The sequence below is a fragment of the Lissotriton vulgaris genome, chromosome 1_1, assembly GCF_964263255.1.
Source record: "Lissotriton vulgaris chromosome 1_1, aLisVul1.2, whole genome shotgun sequence".
Lineage (NCBI taxonomy): Eukaryota > Metazoa > Chordata > Amphibia > Caudata > Salamandridae > Lissotriton > Lissotriton vulgaris.
In genome coordinates this window covers 1,415,933,721-1,415,953,172 of record NC_141685.1, presented here as the reverse complement: position 1 = coordinate 1,415,953,172, position 19,452 = coordinate 1,415,933,721, and the positions used below count along the sequence as shown (strand labels likewise).

Below are 19,452 nucleotides of genomic sequence, written 5' to 3'. Positions count from 1 at the left end.
AGCTTGAGTAGTGTATAACCTCCCTAAAGCAGTAACCCAATTTCTCACAATAAGAAAGTGTATTATTAAATGGGGTGGGTGGGAGTCCACCTCAGGAATAAGGACCCAATCTTGTTACGGAGAAATACAGTTTAAATATTTTAACCGTGGACTTTTGTTTCAAATCCTCATACCACCAAGAGCGTATGCAACTCTCATAGGGCCGCTCCATCTATCTATCTGCCCATCAGTCACTGCAGTCGCCCAAGGTCCTCACAAGATTCAAGACCTTCATTGTTGTTGGTGCCTTGATGTAATTATTGGAATGTATGGCTAGAACCCAAAGGACAATACTAAGATGACAAATAAGTCAATATTGCCGGTGGGTAGCTCATTTCTGTATCTTTATTTAACCACCATACCCTGACAGCTGCCCTAATCCAATCTTCAACTTTCGAAGGTATAAGGTCCCTTCGCTTCATACAGATATCTCTTCTGGCAATTCATATCAGATAGAAAAGCAGCCCTCTCTGCGATCGCCTCAGTAGATTGCTAGTTATCTCATCCACTCCAAAGATGACAACCGATGCACTCAGAGTAATTTCCACACCTAGAATATCTTTCAGAGAGAGTTATATGTCACCCCAATAATCTCTTAGCCTAGGGCATTGGAAAAAAATATGAAGATCCACGGCGGCCCAATATCCACTCCTTATACACTTGGGAAGGGGCTGGGGGTAAACTGTGCAATTTAAATGGTGTTCAGTAAAGTCTTTTAAAAGTTCAGAAATCAATCCTCTTCAGGTTAGCAGGTCTCCCATTAGAATACAAGAGCCTCAGGGAGTTATCCCAAGTCATTTTGATATCCCTCTCCTGAAAGGCTCTGCTCCATACCAGGTGGGGAGGTGATAGCTTCTTCTACTCAGCCTCCAAACGTTTCTCATACCACCATGCAACCTTGCTCTTAGATCTTGTATTTTGAAAAAGAATCTCAAGTTCCCAATCACCCCCTATCTCCTGTTTTGAGGCCACAAACCAAGAAGACAGTTGGATAAATTTAAACTTGGACAATTTTTTCCCAGTTTTGCCTTCAGGGCTTCCCAGGAATGCAACCCCTCATTTGTCATCAGATCTGCCCATGTATTGAGGCTCACCCTCCTGAGTGGGAGACCTAAACTATCTTTCAAGAATGCTGGGGTACCAGGAGAGTCCCAAACTGGGGCCAGATCTGAATAGTAACCTAAGCCCCACATTCTCCTAATCTTATACCTTATGTTCAGATTGGAACTCAATACTTTTAATCAACCTTTCTTAAAAAACCTAGGAGCACCAAACTTATAGAGAAATCCCTCTGAACTCAACTCTCTCACCATTTTCCCTAATAAGTTCCCCTACATGGAATCATCAGGCTTCGCCAACAGCATCTGAATGTTTTAAATTAGAACGCTGTGCAATATCGATTAAAATCAGGCAAGGCCCAACCCTCCCTTATCAAGCCTTTGTCTAAGTTTTTTCCAAGCGAACCTAACCCCCTTGTAGGGCCAAATGAAATTGGTGAGCTTCCCCTGCATTTTGTCGATGCTTGTTTTTGAGAACGCAAGAGGAATAGCATTAAAGTTGTAAGCTATTTTGGGGAGTATCATCATTTTTTTAAATCAAATTAACACGCCTAAAGATGTTTATTGAGAGATTTTCCCACCTGACAAGTAGGCAATCTATTTCTCTAGCAACCCTCTGCAAATTGATCTGGGAAATTTTATCTACACCATCCACAATTGAGATCCCCAAATATGTAAAGTTTTAGCTCACTCTCCCACCTCAACCTCTAACATTCCAACACATTACCTCAGTTTTAGAAGTATTCACTGAATATCCTGAGAGGGCCCCAAATTCTGCCACAACATGATCTGCTCTTGGGATAGTTGCAACGGGGTCCGCCATGTAAATCAGTAGGTCATCTGCATAAAGTGCAATGTTGCTGCTGTAAGGTGGAGAGATAAAAGGGACCACCAGGGCATCTGATTTCAGGAGCTAAAGGTTCCATGTATATATATCAAACAGTATGGAGCAACCCTTCTGTGTCCCTCTTGAAATACTGACACTAGAGGTCAATTTACCATTTAGGTGGATCATAACTGATGCAACCTCATTCATCGACTGAAGTGTGTATAAGAAACCAGGGCCAAACCCCATTGTTCTCATGACCTCCAAGAGAAACATCCAACACACTCGCTCCAAAGCCTTGGCCTCATCCACATCAATCACTGCCAATGGAGCAGAACATTGGCTCCATTGACAAGGTCTATTGTGTCAATAAGTTGTTGGGTCTGCTCCTGTAGTTGCCTCTTCGGGATGAAGCCCTTCTGATCTGAATGTATCAGCTGTCGAGAAAGCTTACCCAATCTCCCTGCTAAAATACTCATAAAGATTTTATAATCCGCATTCAGCAGGGAGATCAGTCTATAGGAAGGGCTTCAGAATGAGAACACTTATGGCTCCTCTCCAGGATCTTGGGACGGATTCCCCTGTCTATATATTGAGTTAAAAAGGATTTCCAAAACTAGAACCAAATTCTCTATGAACCAACTATAAACTTTACTTGACAGGGCATCCGTACCCGGAGCCTTACCATTCCCACTATTAGCTAAACTTAGACGGATCTCTTCCTTAGTTAAAGGGGCCTCTAGTCTCTTGACTCTCCATAGTTATACTTGGCAGTTGTATCTTACTTAACCAGGTTCGGAGAAGGTATTGGTTAGGATGAATCTCCTCCTTATACAGTGTGGAAAATAAGGAAACTAGGCAGGCTTGCATGTCTTCTGTTTTATCCGAGACATCCTCTCTAGCATTCCCAACCACTTGTTTGATGGAATTCCTAGATCTGTCTTCTCTAGCTTTCCACACCAAAAATGCACCTGCATTTTCACCGTACTCAGAATTCTGTATAGATCTAGCTTGCCACTGTGCTATATACTTTTGATCGACTTAATACTGTGATCTTGGCTTGCCTCTTCTAAGAGTCTCTGTGCCTGCTCCCTTGCAGTGATTGACCCCGGACCAACCAGTAAAAGATCAGCCTCAAGCAATCCTACTCTTTCTTCAAGCTCCTTTAGGCTTGATCTCTCGGCATTTGTTTTAACATATGCCAGATTTTGCAAACCCCATCCTAAGTATGCCTTGAAGGCTTCCCACACAACAACTATGGAAGTAGACCCGATATTATCATTAAAGTAAGCCACGCTAACAGTTTTTAATGCCTCACCTGTCTCAGGATCAGAAAGGCTAGCCCTCTTTAATGTCCATCTTGGCCTGGACCCTCTGACATAACCTACTAGCATAACCTAATCGCAGCATGATCCAACATATCACCAGGGAGAAGTTTATTGTCGTTATTGCCTCTGTAACAGCTCTGTCCGCAAAGAGGTAGTCTAGCCTGGAAAAGTGTCCATACTTTTTACTATTAAAGGTAAAACCTTGACTGGTTCCCGTTCTATAACTTTATACATTTATAAGCGCCAGATCCTGTAGCATATTCTTTAAGGTCTGATGCACACAAGGAGCATGATAATGGCTCTTCCTATTTGACCTATCTTGTATTGGGTGTAAAAGAACATTGAAGTCACCCCCTATTATTATTGGAGAAGTTACTTCCATCAGGTTTCATTCTAAATCAGATCAATTGACTTAACCCCTAGTAGCTATGACACACAGCAAAGAGGTGCAATTTAGAAAAATGTGTATAGCATTTAGCAGCAACAAACAGTTAAAAGGTCAAAACACAGTGCAATAAAAAACCCACAACACATTTATAAAAATAGAGATTAATTTAATGAGTAAAAAGATACCAAAGCAACAAAAACCCAAAAGCTGAACTAGAGATGTGAATTTTTACAGATATTTTGTAAAAAGAGCTAGGAAATTTTCTGTACCAATCAGTAGTCAATGTTCGTAGTTAACTTAACCTGTACATAACCTGGACAAATCCTTTTTATCAGTCTGATTTCTCTGTACAAATCCACATATTCTGAGGCAAGGTATACAGAGATGCTATAGATTAAGGCTATTAAATGTTGAAGGTGATTGGGCTATATCAAGGTTCATAGCTTAATGTTGTTCCATTATTTTCAATGGAGCTCTCAACATTCCAGTTTCTAATGCAACTTGTTTCTATTTTTACATTGTCTCATTGGCCAGCAAACCTTAGCTTTCACTTTTTTTCTGATTTTGTTCCATTTTCTTGTATCTTAGCATACATGGCTAAGGCTGCTTTTAGCGTGCTTGGTGCTCAGTGAGACAATCTTTGTTGACAACCCCCCTCATCACCTCCTTCTTCATAGATTCCCTCACTTTTACCCTCTAAGCATGCCTCTTATCTCTCCATTGCACTTCTCTTACATATATTTAATGTGATTTATAGTGCTAATCATACCTATGGCTGAGATACCCGCCACCCCCTCTCAACACAATCCCCAAGAATGGGAATACGGAAACATTTCTGAACTTTTGGAAGGCGGGAGGGAGTTACCCTCCCGGCCGTATTTATTAAAATATGAAACAAAAGTAAAACATTAAAATAACAGTTTCATATCATGTACAATTTCATTTCCACATTACGATGTTTTGGCTGACCTTAACACATTTCTAATACAAAGGTTCTCCTAGCCGATACTAACATCCTACAAATGCATTTTCAAATTGAAATTGTACATCCTAACGTTAAGGGCCAACGGCAAGGTCGTAACCGGTGTCAGATCCCTAAACCAGAACTCCCCCCTCACTTGTGAGGGGCGGCCGCACAGAGGACTGCACCTCATGTGCACATACCAATTTCCCTTTTCTTGACGGGGGCCCCAATTAACTCGACGCCATCTTATTGGTCGTCCGAGGACTCGTGTGAGGTGTCTAGAAGGTAGCGTAGACCCCCCTCCCCACCCCACACAACTTACCACATCTGCCGTCGCAGATGTCCTGGCCCCGGGAAATTCCCAGGAGGGGCCCGTAGCCCATCCTATCCAGGGAGGGGCCTTGACCGCCTTCCCTTTCCTTTCGGCGTCCCATCCTTAGAAGGGACCGCCTCCCCGTTGAGGGGCCAATGGCCACCTCCCCCCGGGCGCTCCCATCCGTAATGGGTGACGCCCCCCCCTAGGGATCTTCCAATTACTGCTCACCGATCATGACCTTACCGCCACAGGCCGGATAGTTGACCGGCTATCCGGACCCCCCACAAAACTCCTACCTAAAGGTCATGCTGTAAACTCTTTAACCAAGCTACGAAGTCTCCTATGAGTAAAGAATTCCCCACCCGGGACAAATGGACCCCATCCTCTAGATACATAAGGTCCCCCCTGATACACCCATGAGGAATCGAATGCAATGTACTTGTACGGAACAGTCTACCAAGCTTGTTATTCACCTTTTTCACAGAATGATTTATAGCAGACACTGAATTAGCCCCCCGCCACACCTTTCGTGGAATCATATGGGACCATGCAATCGTGCACCCTGGAACCCTTCTCGCCAACCAACTTACTGTGGATAGTATCGCCTCGAGAAGTAGTCGTCTACCAGTGGTCACCAAATCATTGCCCCCAAGATGCACTATGATTATAGATGGCGGTGACCTTGTCCGTCCTAACAAACCCTCGAAAAAAGGTTGAAACTGGTCAATACAGAGCCCGCCCCTTCCGTAGAAGGTCACCCTGTACCCGTATTCCCCAGCCATGTGAATCATGTCACCTGCCTTGAATACGTCCGCGGCACGCCTCACGTATGAGTGGCCCACGACCCACACCACTTTTTCCTCAGCCGGTGATCTTTGACCGCTGGTTCCCAGGTGTCGGGTCGACTGCACAGTCCGCCCCGCCTCGTAAGCTTGCGAAACTGAAAACCAAACAAAAACAAGAAGCGTGAGTACATGATATCAGCTTCACAACATGTGCAACCGCACATACCTTTTGTAACAATTCGAGGACCAACGCCCCAACTGTTTCACCTTTTCCACACTCAGACCCCTGGCTGTAGCCTCTGTAGCAGCCCCTATCCAGAAGGAATGGGTCCCAAACTCGCCCGGGTTCAAGCCCGCGGCCGAAATTGCCATTGCAAGCACCCGCTGGATCTGAAACCTCGTCAGTGGGGTGGCATCAGCGTGTCTCAACAAGGTCCCCCCCCACGATGCCGCCCTCTGCGCCAAATATTCCTCAACGCATACGACGGGGCACATGGGAGATCCGGGAATCCGATGGACTACTACACTGTCCCCGATCGCACCCTTATCGGTCTTGGACCTGGCAAACGAGACAATCATCGTCTCCCCCTTAACTTGAATGTGCTCTCGGCACAGTCCCCCCCCCCGTATCCTGCTTGTTCTTTGCCACTAGTTCGCTTACCCGCATAGCCCCATGGAATGCTAATGCAAAAGCGGCCCGGAATAACACTGTTTCTGACTGGGATGAACATGTCGCAGGGAGTACGGACAGTAACAGGGCCAACCTTTCCAGACCTATCGGGTGCCTTTCATCTACTCTGCGACCCTCAAGGCGTTGCCACCCACGCAGCGCTTTCTGTACTACGAAAGACGCTGTAGGGTCCTGGATACCATGAGCCCGTGCCATGAAGGAAATGGCGGCCCGATGCCTCTGGGCCGTGGCTACCGATTTGCCTGCCTGATGTAATGACAGCAAAAACTTCACGACAAACTCTTCCTGGCCCCAAAGCTCCCCCCTAGCAGAACCCAAAAAGGACCAATAGGAACGGAACGCCCCTTCATATGCCTTCCTTGTCCTGGGTGCTAAACTCTCTCCCACGAGGTTTTGTAGTTCGGGGCACCGAGAGACCAGAGAGCTTCGGGAAATGGTGCCGCCACCGGGTCCGCTGTGGGCAGAAAACCCCAGAAGGCCTGCATACGGAAACGAGAAAGCGCATCAGCAGCCTGGTTCAGCACCCCTGGCACATGTCTCGCCCTAAAGAGCACGTTCAATTGCATACATAGTAAAACAATTTCCTTGAGCAATCTCAGAATCCATTTGCATCGTGCTGCCTGACTATTGATACACTCAACCACGGTCATGTTATCAGACCAGAACACCACAGAGTGATCCCGAAACCCCTCAGGCCATGTTTTCAAGGCCACCAGAATAGGGAACAGTTCAAGAAAAGCAATGTTACTTGTAAGCCCACACTCATGCCACCATGACGGCCACGTTTGAGCCGACCAGTGATTACCAAATATGGCGCCAAAGCCTATACTCCCCGCCGAATCTGTCCACAGCCCCAACTCCTCGGAGGACACCGCCGGCTTGTTCCAGACAACCCGACCATTGAAATCCGCCAGGAATGCCAACCAAATGCGCATGTCCTGGCGAATCTCTGCCGAGAGCCTCGTGCGGTGGTGCCCCTCTTTAAGACCGACCATGGCTTGTGCAATCGAGCGGGAAAAAGGGGCGGGCCATTGGCATTACTCTAAGGGCAAAATTCAACTGACCCACAGTCTGCTGCAATTGATGCAAATTCACCTTAGTCTCCCTCATACATGTTTCAAGCGAGGCCCTGAATTTCCTAACCTTTTCTTTGGGCAACCGGAAGCAACCCTCTTCGGAATCAAGCTCTATTCCAAGAAACTCGAGCGAAGTTGATGGCCCCACAGTCTTACCTGGCGCCAATGGCACACCAAACTGACTCATCAGACCACAAAATTCTTTTAAAGCCTGTGCACATTCTGTGTCCCCGGCTGCCCCCAGGAACAGAAAATCGTCAAGATAATGCATAACATGCTGAAACCCTGTCATTCTTGTGAATGCCCATTGCAAAAAACAACTGAATTTCTCAAAATAAGCACAAGATATGGAGCATCCCATTGGCATACATTTATCCATGTAATAACGCCCCTGAAACATAAAACCAAGGAGACGCTGATCGTCTGGGTGTACCGGGAGCAACCGGAACGCTGACTCGATGTCTGATTTGGCCATCAGCGCTCCGGGCCCCAGGCGATTCAACATGGCGACGGCATCATCGAAAGATGCGTACCGCACCGAACACACCTCCGGGTCTATCGCATCGTTCACCGAAAGACCTCTCGGGGCTGACAAGTTATGTATCAATCTAAACTCACCCGGGTCCTTCTTGGGGACCACTCCCAAGGGTGAACAAACAAAATTAGCAACTGGTGGCATGTCGAATGGTCCGGCAACCCGACCCCGGATCACCTCCTTCCCAATCTTCGCTTGTACCACCGCCGTATTCCGCAGGACCGACAGTTGGTTCCTACATTGTGCTTTACCCTGAAAATTCCCCACTGGGATGCGGAAACCATACGAAAAACCGTCTCGCAACACCCCAGCGGAGACATGATCCGGGTATTCATTGAGCCAGGGAATCATTGCCATGGTATCAACCGGGGTAGGTAAAGGCGCCCCTCGGACTGTTTCAGACCTGTTTGGCGCTTCCCCTACTTCCGTTATCACCCGTTTTGGCTCTGCACATGGTCTCGGGATGCGAGGACTGTCCACACCCCCCACAGTCGTGCCTAAATTTGCATGACCCCTGGGGCCTTGTACACTTTCCCCTGTTAAAATTCCAGCAGACCCCTTTTTTACCTGTATTGCCATTCGACCTTGAGTGATGCTCGTTACTTGAACCCGCCCGAAAGGGCGCCCCAGATGCATGGCGGGAAAACTCGCCCCCGTTTCCCCCCAACAATGGCGCCTTTGTCATGCCTGATTTCTCCATTTTTTGCCAGGAAATGGAGTCGTAACAATCCCACGTCAGAGATGTGTCGAACTCCTTGGCCTTACGAAAAATATTATCATAACAAAACCACTGATTGCCCTCATATGTCTGAGAAAACTCCATAATACGTGTCTGGTACACGGGTAACTTGGCCAACAGTTCAGGCCTCCGTTCCCCCATAATTGAAGTGAATATGCCAAATGCTCTGCCCCAATTACCTATCGTCTCATCGACTCTAAAAGCGGCCATCTTGGCGCGCCAAACACTTGGGTGCATAAACTCTTTTTGCGCTTTCACGTGCTCAATCTCGTAATGATCAGTTAGTAAAGAAAACATGTTTACATATTTCTCAGCCCATATCCTCTCCTTGATTTCCATCGGAATATGCTGAGCCACTTTCTCCCTTCTCGAGGGTACTGACCCCTCCCCCGCAATCGGCAGTAGCTGCTTACCTGCACCAGAAGCTGTAACCGTAGTCGCCGCCGAACACACGCCCGCCGCGGGTTGACCCACTGGAGCCTGCGGGGGAACAAAAGGAGATGGAGCCTTTGCAGCCTCTCTTGATTGCTGCAACTGCCTCATTACTGCCCTGGCGTCATCTGCCTTAGCCCCCTCACTCCCTTTCCCCAACCACGCTGCCAGCTGTGCAGCCAACTCGGGAGGCCTATCCTCCCCGTTCACAGGGGTGACTACAACGGGGATTGGTTGCCCCTCCTTCGGGACCGGGATCGGCGCCTCAGTCGGTGTATCAGGGTGCGCCGGCGGCGCCTCGGGAACCGGGGCCTCTTCCCCAGTTGCTCCCTTCTTGGCCCTTCTACTTCTCCCGTTAGGGACTACTCCCGGCAATGCTGGTCCGACGACTCGCTTAGGGCCCCCTACACCGTTCATTGCCGCCATCTGTTTCTTCATCTCGGCCATGTCTTTTACGAGCATGCGGAGCATCTGATCGGTTCCGACCCGCTTTCCGGCCTTCTTGCCCGGCATTCTCCAACGCTGATTTCCTGGAAGAACAAAGACAAGAATTAAAACGCTCAAAATTGGCTCTTCGTTCTGTCTCGAGCTCACGTGCAGGGGGGAGGTGCAGCTTCAGAGCACAGGAACAAGAGGATGCTTCCATGGCTTGTCGCTCCTTTTATCCTTCTTCGGGCGGGCGTAAACCCGCCTCCGCCCGCCTCCGGGGGCGTGGCTGGCGGCTTCAGTGTCTAGGACAACCCACTCTTGGGCGGGAAAAAGCGCGCCCCGGCTACGCCGCTTTGGGCATACCAGCCGAGACTCGCCTCCCGCCCAAGATGGCTTCCCGGGGGGATCGGGGTACTCCACCATACGTTCGGGGGGACCGAGTGGTCGCCCCTTTCCATTTGTAGAGTGGCATAGCACTTTATATCATTCACACATTACACAAAGAACCATACAAGTGTGCAATTCAATGTATAGGAAATGTTATATAAGGCAATTAGATGAAGACTACAAGGTGTAGGAGTCATCCATACTGGAAGGCAGTATATTTTAGGAGTGATTGGTCTAGATAGTCACCAACTCATGATTCAAAAAGTAACCTAGTGTTTGGCCTTGGCTTTACTAATAAGAATGTTGTTCTACCAAAGCAACACCATTTTAGCAATGAAAGACTGGGGAAAAATATAAGGTTCTACTCCTATACCCTACTGTTTTCCCACATCGTTTTGATGGTAACTCATGGTTCACTATTAGGGTTGTAACTTATTAACTGCAAGTATCAAAATGATCTTCGTGAGAAAAACAAGGAATGCAATAAGCTAAAAAAAATACAAATCTGTGATCTACATGCGCTTTGCGGCAGGCACATTAACCCTCTCCTTTACATTATGATAAATCATAACACCCATTAGACAAACTCAGAATTCTCCAGCAGGTGCATTAATCACCAGATTTATCTTGACATTTTAATCACTACCAAAAAATAGCTGGAAACTCAAGAAACTCTACTGCATATGCTTTAAATCCCTTAAGATATTTAAAAATGCACCTCCCTTGGAGCTCAGCACCCAGTATGGTGGCACCAGTCGCATCTACCAAGAGCTGGTCCCCCACATGGCTGTAAAGTGTGCTAGGTGTTTGATTTGGATTTTTAAGTGCATGTTTGAGGATCCTTGAATAATGACCTCCCTTTAGCATCCACCTTAACATTCAATTGTGCTGTGATTAAAAAAAAATGGCCCAGGCACATTTTCATGATCCAACGTAACTTAATGTAATCGGTGTATCGAAATACATCTATATAAAAGTGATATTGGGCTCAGTGCCCATATGTTCTTTTGATGTGACCTGTATTTTATCAAATTCATGTCCCTCACATTCTTTTTCACAAGTGTACATGCATTTCTTCGTCCATATTTAATCCCTTTGGTGTCTTGGTTTTAAATCTGATAACAAGGCATGACTCCAATCGTCTCAGTTTGAGTTTTCTGTTTCCTCCTCTTTCATCAGGAAGGATGGTAGCCAGACCGCTATAGCGTACATCTTTCCATGTTTTTTCTGTATGTTGGAGCATGTGTTTCGCTATGGCATAAGACATGTCGCAATTTTGGATGGCTCTGATGTGTTCAAGTATCGTTTTCTGTAAAGGGCAGGTAGTCATTCCAATATACTGTTTTCCGCACGCACACGTCAGCATATATACCACATGCGTGGTTTTGCATGTGATAGTATCCTCGATGTTAAAGACTTTTCCTTGTGGGTCTATCAGTGATTTTAAGGATTGCCCTATTGTGCATGCCTTGCATTGGTGGCATTTGTTAAAGCCTTTTTGTCTAGATGTTAACCAGTCCTTTTTCTTCTTTAACTGGAAATGACTCCTTACTAGTTTGTCTTGTAGTGACGGTGGTTTCCTAAATGTCATGAGGGGGTACTCGCCCAATTGACCACCGATGTCGGGATCCTTCTTTATGACATTCCAATATTTATTCAGTATTCTGCTTACGTTTTGACTCTTTTTATTGTATGTTATAATCATCCTGATAGGTTCAGGTTGTGCTTTTGTCTTCTCACATTCCATTTTGTTGATTAAAGTTTCTGTTCTACTCAATGCTCTGGCCTTGAGTTCTCCTTTTCCTACGTCATTGTACTTATATCCTGTTTTTAGGAATCTGTTGGTGGTTTCTTTGTACTTGCGATTCATCTCTTTTGTATTGGAACAATTTCTTTTCATTCAAATGAACTCCCCATAGGGGATGCTTCTTTTCAGATTAACAGGATGGAAGCTGTCTCCATGTAGTACACTGTATGTAGCTGTACTTTTTCGGTGTACTGTTGTTTCTAATTGTCCATTTTCCACATATACTTTAGTATCCAAAAAGACTATTTCCTTATTGCTGATGGACGATGTGAATCTCAGCCCCATGTCATTGTTGTTAAGTTCGTTCAGATACTCAGTAAATTCCTTATCTGTTCCGTTCCAGATAACGAACAAATCATCGATGAAACGAAGCTGAAGTATGACTTTAGATGTATACTGTTCATTCTCCTCCCTCCAAGCTATTGTTCTTTCCCACCAACCCATTGCTAGGTTGGGGTAGCTCGGAGAAAATGAAACTCCCATGGCGGTTCCGCATCGTTGAGCGTAATTTGCCTTGTTAAAAAGACAGATGTTATTATTCAGACAAAGTTCTGTCATTTCTTTGATCATTCGCCAGTGCTGTAATTCTTCCAGGGGTTTTTGTTTGAAGAAGAATTCCATCGCCGTAAGGCCCATGCTATGAGTTATAGAAGTGTATAAAGACACTACATCGATGGTTGCAAGTTGATATCCTTCTACCCATGCGATGTTCATCAAATTACGTAGGAAGTCTCCTGTGTCCTTTATATATGATGTCAGTGTGGGGACAATCGGTGCCAGAAAGTAGTCCACATAAATAGAAAGATTCTCATATATTGAGCTGCAGCTTGCTATGATAGGTCTTCCAGGAGGTCTCCTTAATGTTTTATGCACTTTCAGCAGAAAGTACATAGTTGGCATGATAGGGTCTTCAGTAGTTAGAAATTGTACTTCCTGGTCAGTTAGAAGTCCTTGATTGTGCCACTTTGTTAGCTTGCTATTTAATTCTACAATCAATTCATTGATCGGATTCTTTTTCAATTTTTCATAATTTTTTGTCTCACCTAGTTGGCGCATAGCTTCCTGCATATAGTCAGTCTTTTCCATTATGACTATATTACCATTTGTCGGCGGGCTTTATTTCCAATGAATCATTCTCCATCAGAGACTTCAGCGCTTTACGTTCCGAGACTGACATATTTTCTTTTTTTCTTTTTTGTACATTATATTTCATTTTTTCGAGATCCCCATTCACTAGTTCAAAAAATACATCAATTTTGTTTCCTGGATATAACATCGGGCAAAATCTAGATTGTTTCTTGAACTTTGTTTTTTGATGTTGCTCAATGTTCTGTCCCATGTTTTGTAGAATTTGGCTGTCTGTCATTGTGGAATCCTCCACTTTGTTGGCAAGTTCAAATGCAGTGCGCATGGCTGGAATTTCTGCAATTGTGATCCGTGCATCGTTTCCATCAACGGTGCTGGTGTTTTGATCATTGTTTTCAAGTTGTGTCTCTCTTTTTTTAAAGAATTTTGCCAATTTTAATTTGCGAGTATATCTGTACAAGTCAATCATAGTTTCAACTGGGTCAAAATGAGTTTCCGGGCAAAATGTTAAGCCTTTGTTCAAGAGGTTTTCCTCAGCCCTGGTTAGCACATGTTTGGACAAGTTGATATTTAAATATGGATCTGGTTCTTTTTCTTCATCATTTGCTGGTTACTCGATTTCTCAGATGATACCCCCTTGTTTTTTCTGGAGCTTCTTCTCGTTTTCCTTCATTTTTTTTTTCTGGCTTTGTTGTCCTCTTCCCTTCACTTTTGTTCTTTGTTGTACCTGGCCTCTTCCTCTCCCTCGTCCCCTTCCTCTTGATTGTTGTCGGTCTAGATATACCAACTTTACCTCTTCTAAAAAAGGTGTCCTTGTTCCGGGAGTCTCTTGATCCTCACTCTCGCTCCAATCCGTGTCCGATTCTCTCAGAGTTGTATTAGGGGTTTCTGGCTGTGGTTGTGTTTTCATTTGTTGTTTAAGGTTATCAAATCTTTTCGCAAAGGTTAGTATTCTCCCACACGAGTAGTCCTGCTAATCTCTTCTATATTTACGTTCTTTACATTCTTCTACTTCCGTCTCGTGTTTGTCCAATGTGGCCTCCATGTCTTTTCTATGTTTCTTGGCCTCATCATCTTTACCATGAGATAATATAAAGGATTCTATCTCCGCTATTTTTTCATGTAACTCATCCACATCAATTTTGGCGTATTTCACTATAATTGTGATCATATTAATTGAGCACTGCATGTTGTTGTTGCCCCAATCAATGAGCATTTCTGGACGTGCATCCGGGTGATTTGGGAGAGTGTAGATTCTTAGACCTCTAGGGACCATTTTGCATTCAAGATATTTTTCTAATGTAAGAATTTCCCAGCTTTTAGTTATTTCTTTTTTAAGAAGTCTTTCCAGTTTCAAAAATAATTGTTTTAATGTCATTAATCCAGGTTCAGTCTCTTCTGTTTCTTTCCTTGTCGTGTTAGTGGTGCTTTCTGCTTTCTTCTCTTTTTGGAACATTGTTTGCGCTCGTATTGCTCGTTTGTTTGCTCTTTCTTCCATGTTTACCAGAACTTCCTTTCTCGCTGTACAAACGGTAATGATTACCACTAAAGCTGTTCTTGTGGCTGGGGAATTGTTTTTACAGTCTCTTTAACCCAAACGAATTAAGCGCGTTACTAAGAGCAGTTGCGATTGTGGGCTTTCAATTTCTTTGCCAGCTCGTTTCTGTTAACTGCTACGCACACCGCGACTCCACTGGGCATTTCCGTATTATGAACATACACAGACAGACGCTAAGCGCTCTCACCTTTAATTTCACTCGTAAGGCGCCGCGTCCTGATATACATATATCCTCAAACCAACGCTGACTCGAGTGCGCTTCTGTGCATGGGCATACTGTTTTATGGATATATATATAAATGCCATACATATGTAAATAAATGTATATATTTTGAGAGTTTTATATAGCGCAACTGTGATCTAAAGGTTTCAGAGGCTTTACATGAGCACCAGTTGAGTTACAGACAGACACATTCACTATTGTAGGCACAGGGAGAATCTGTATTTGCAAGTCTATATTTATACTTAAACTCACACATAAACATGACTATGACATTATATATGAATAACATTATATGCATAGAATATCATATTTATGTGGACATCTTAATTGATTTTTTTAATCGACACATATGTATGTGCTTGACATATAGCTCGATAGCAATCAATCAAATAGATAGATAGATAGATAGATAGATAGATAGATAGATAGATAGATAGATAGATAGATAGATAGTTGGAACGATGGATAGATAGATTTAACAGTTACAATACATTATTGGACTCAGAACAGTTGGCGTTGCAAATCCCTATCTGTGAGAAGAACTTCATGTACACTTAGATTAAGACAAGTTTTTTCCTGATTGAAATTAATATATCAATCTTTTGATTCCATTGCATTGCCACTGTGGAAAATACTTACATTGCATTTTAGCTGCTGCTGAAATGTATATTTCAAAATATTGAATAGAAAGATTTTACATGTTACCAAATAAAGAATGCAGTAGCATGAAATTATTAGCATATCCATGTTCCTCAAACAACCATGAATTCGAAAAAACATGGCATTTATATTGTTAAAATAAGTATAACATGATAATCCTTCGATTTATGTTAAGCTCACTAACTTTAATAAACTGCACTGTCAAGGTTTATTGAACAAAGTGCAGCATGTGCAATCATGTTTTTCTGGATCCTTTACATTTAAATATCTGTGTACATCACAAAACACAGTTGAACATGAAGGATGTGAATTTTCTTGTATTTAATTTTAACAAAACAAAGATATAAGTTTTGCACTCACCACCAACTTATGAAAAAATTAGCGATGGATTTAGGTCCATATCTCTGACTGGGGTGAGTTTTTTACATTGTTCAGCATTCCGTTCATCAATTGTACTTTACGAGTGGGACGGTTATGCCCAGAAGTTGCTCCTGTGCTCGCCATGTCACTGGATTCAGGATATCCTGGCTGATATGGATCGATACCCAAAACCGGTTCTAGGATGCTTGATTACGGTCCAGGGAGGACCAGACCAGGCAGTTCAGGCTGGACTGTTCCCATGGAAAGCAGGGTCAAGACTGATTTGCATTGAGCTAGATCCAAACTAGAATCACGCGGTGATCATAAAAATGATGGCTTTAGACCCAGGTCTGTAACTGAGGGCGAATGTTTGACATTGTTCAGCATTCTGTCCATCAATTGTTCTTTTTGCATTTACCTCCTTAAGGAAGGCCCACTTAGGATCAATGCATGTGTACGCCAGGTATGGATAAAAAATACTTTAGGATGTGCCTTAAGTCCCCCTAACTCTTTCCTCAGTGGAATTGACTCTGGAAATGATAGTAGTCTGTTTATTGGCTATCAAGTGGAACACTATCTGCAACTACAGGGGGTAAATTATTTGTTATCACCAAGAGAGTGCATGTTATTTTTTATTGTATCTATATTTTATTGGCACCACAATATTATTTTCTGTTATGGTGCAATCAGAAGATTGCTGCCAATTGTAGTCCTTGTTGTTGCCTAAATTCAATATTTTGGGAAGATGCTTGTAAATTTTACACTACTGCTGCAAAAAGCCTTTAATATGACCATACTACAGTGGTGTTGGCACCATTTCCTGAGTAGGGTTGCGGCCATCAGTGTTACGTTCCTGAAGTCATAGGGGTCGTGAAAAAGCCAAGCAGAACACAAAGAACAAGTGTAGCAAAAGAGCCACGCTCATTCACCCATTCAGGAGAGAGGTAAGGGTGTGAAATGTAGCCGGTGGTGTATTCTGGCGCACACTATTGGAAATATAATACTAGGGCATGATGTGGTAGAGCCTTGTCATTTACAGTCAGCACATTTCATTTTCCATTGAATTGGCCTCTATATTTGATAGACATGTAGTTTAGCTGATTCCACTATACAGCACACACATTCTGATGTATGCAAATCAGGTTTCAGTAAGTATATATCATTTGTGCATCACCAGTAAAGCGTCTTAAATGGTTTTCATACAGTTAAAATGTTTGATTCCATCATATTTCAGAATGACAGAAGAAGTACCTCATTTGTGCTTACCTAATTGCTGAAATATTTCAAAATATTTGTACAGTTCATATAGCCTCACCTTCGACACTCAGCAATATTGTCTCATAGTTCACGTTACAAAATCCTCTCACTTGGTAGTCAGATAAAGTGTAGTAAGAATTAATCTCCATGTTAAAATAATACAAGGCAATTTATCATAAGGCAGAACCTGGCATTTGATCCCAAAGAAAAGAATATCTTTATTGCTCATTCACCTTGTCAAATCCAGCGAACGTTTTTGGGGATGCAGTACCTCCCCAGCAGTCATACTTCCAGTGCCTGTGGCATACTAAACATGTGTTGTATTTTGTCTACCTCTCTGTCTGTAGAGCCCTGTCTCAGTGCATACAATGCCACCATTGCACATTTGCATCTGTGCTTGCCTGCCTGTCTTAATGCTTATGTATCTGTCTCAGGGCTGTATTGTTTATTATAATCAGCTTGATTACGTTCTGTTGCATACAGCATGTGTTAAAGGCAATTAAAATCACTGTAAGTACAGATGCACTATTAGTAAATACAAAGGTGTTTCATAGTCCTTTACTGACTATTTGGCAACATGTGATGTGTGAGAGCAGGAAAGATCAAATAATTATTTTATTTAATATTCTGAGATGAGTTATCTGGTATACTGCTGCATTACTAATGTATCAATTGCACATTGTCCCAGTATTCGACAATGACACCACCATCAGTCTGTGATATGTAATCAGGATCCCCCCGCCCCCCAGAAAGGATGAGAGTATGATATTCCCCACTAATCCTTGTTCCTATTAGTAGACACACGTGCAATATCTTGCTAAAGCTCCAATATATGGGATAAAGTTGGTGGAAACGAGATACACCTGTGCCACGTCTAATCTCAGTTACAATGAAAGTGAGCAACTTTTGGGTCCACTTAAGCATGGCCTTCAGATGCAAGCTTGAATTGCTCATTGACAGAGGTATCATAATTAAAAACACTGCCACCTTCCTTTCAGCACCTTCAGCTGTAATACTTAATCGGAGGTGATTAAGAACGTAGGTCTCCTATTGTGTGCTACTGATTCTGACTTGGGCATGATCCAAGGCCAGTATACTCATACTCGCTTTTATCAAGCACAGCCACGAGACTGGCAGGTACAGCAGGCACTGACATGGGTCAGAAAAAAAACCCAAAAGGATAAGAGCGCATTGCTGCTCTCTTTGACTTAAAATAAAGTAAATGATTTAAAAAATCTTTGAAGACGTTATTCTGTTGGGGAGTTAGAGTTTATAGATCTGCCCTCAAGCAGTTCTAGCGCCATGAAGCCTTTGGGCATCCGTTTGCACTTTATAAATAATCTAGTTGATTTTTTCATGAATGGAATTCTGCATACATACATAAATACTGACTTCCCTGATATAAATAGAGTGATCTATAGGCATCCCTTCAAATGTCAAACACTGCAACATATTACTCACAAATTATAAGTATAACACAATCAGTTTTTCTTGTTGATTGATTTCAGCAACTCCACCAACAAAGGTTCTCATTCTAAACACTCTGCAAATCCCGATTCAGGTTTACACTGTTTTGCACCAACATCAGAATTATAACTTGTACACTAGTAGTGATCTCCTAGAATTCTTCCCCGCAATGAGTTTTGCTGGGGAGACCTTCTGTATTATTTGCAAGCAAATCACATACATTCCTCAGTAGGGAAAATGCAAGAGGCATTTCCATGATTTCCCCCTTCAGAGTTGTGTAAATCAGAATAATGTGATAATTGTACACCAAGTAAATATCTCACACTGCACTATCGCTATTGTACAATATTAACCTAGAATTGGTTGGAACCTGTAATAAATCCTAACTCTCAGGTAATGTAAGTGACCTCTAAAATAAGTGAACTTCATATCTAGTTATGAGAGAAGGGTAGTTCAGTTAGGTTAGGTTGTAGAGGAATGACGATGGGTGAGCATTCAACTGTTTGTAATGTAACATGTTGGCTGTTTCTTTCATTAGAGCTTACAACTTTCCATGCACCACTATCTACACGGCACATCGAACCGCAACTCATTGGTAATATATTTGAAATTGACATTTATTGTTCTGTTATATATTTGTTTTAATGGTTATCACTCCTGAATACAGTTACAGGATAATGCATCAATTAAATGCATGTGTGGTAAAGACACGGGGGCACGTGCATCAAAGTTAGGAATTGCGAATCCTTGAAAGTGATTATTAAGGATTTGCTACTAAGGAGTCGCAGTTACACATGCATGTGGGTTTTGCAATGAAAATTGCGATTCCTACATATTCTTTAATAGCGAATCGCAAATTGAGATTTGCTATTAAGGAATAGCTTACCAGTCATTCCTAGGGCCTAGAGGCCCATAGGACTGAATGGGATTGCATTCGCAATTTGCGAGCACCAAAAAGGTTCTTGCAAATTGCGCATGAGGTTCCAAGGGTTCAAGGAGGGCAAAAGGCCACCCTGATGCACCCGCAAAAACATGTAAGTA

General features: G+C 43.3%; 1 long non-coding RNA gene across 1 annotated transcript in view; it reads left to right on the top strand.

Moving 5' to 3' along the window:
* LOC147750622 (uncharacterized) overlaps positions 1–19,006 on the top strand; it is a 31,889-nt gene extending 12,883 nt beyond the window's left edge. The window contains exon 3 of the long non-coding RNA XR_015299767.1: positions 18,950–19,006. This is a non-coding gene — a long non-coding RNA (uncharacterized LOC147750622). The remainder of the gene's footprint in view (positions 1–18,949) is intronic.
* Positions 19,007–19,452: the final 446 nt, after the last annotated feature.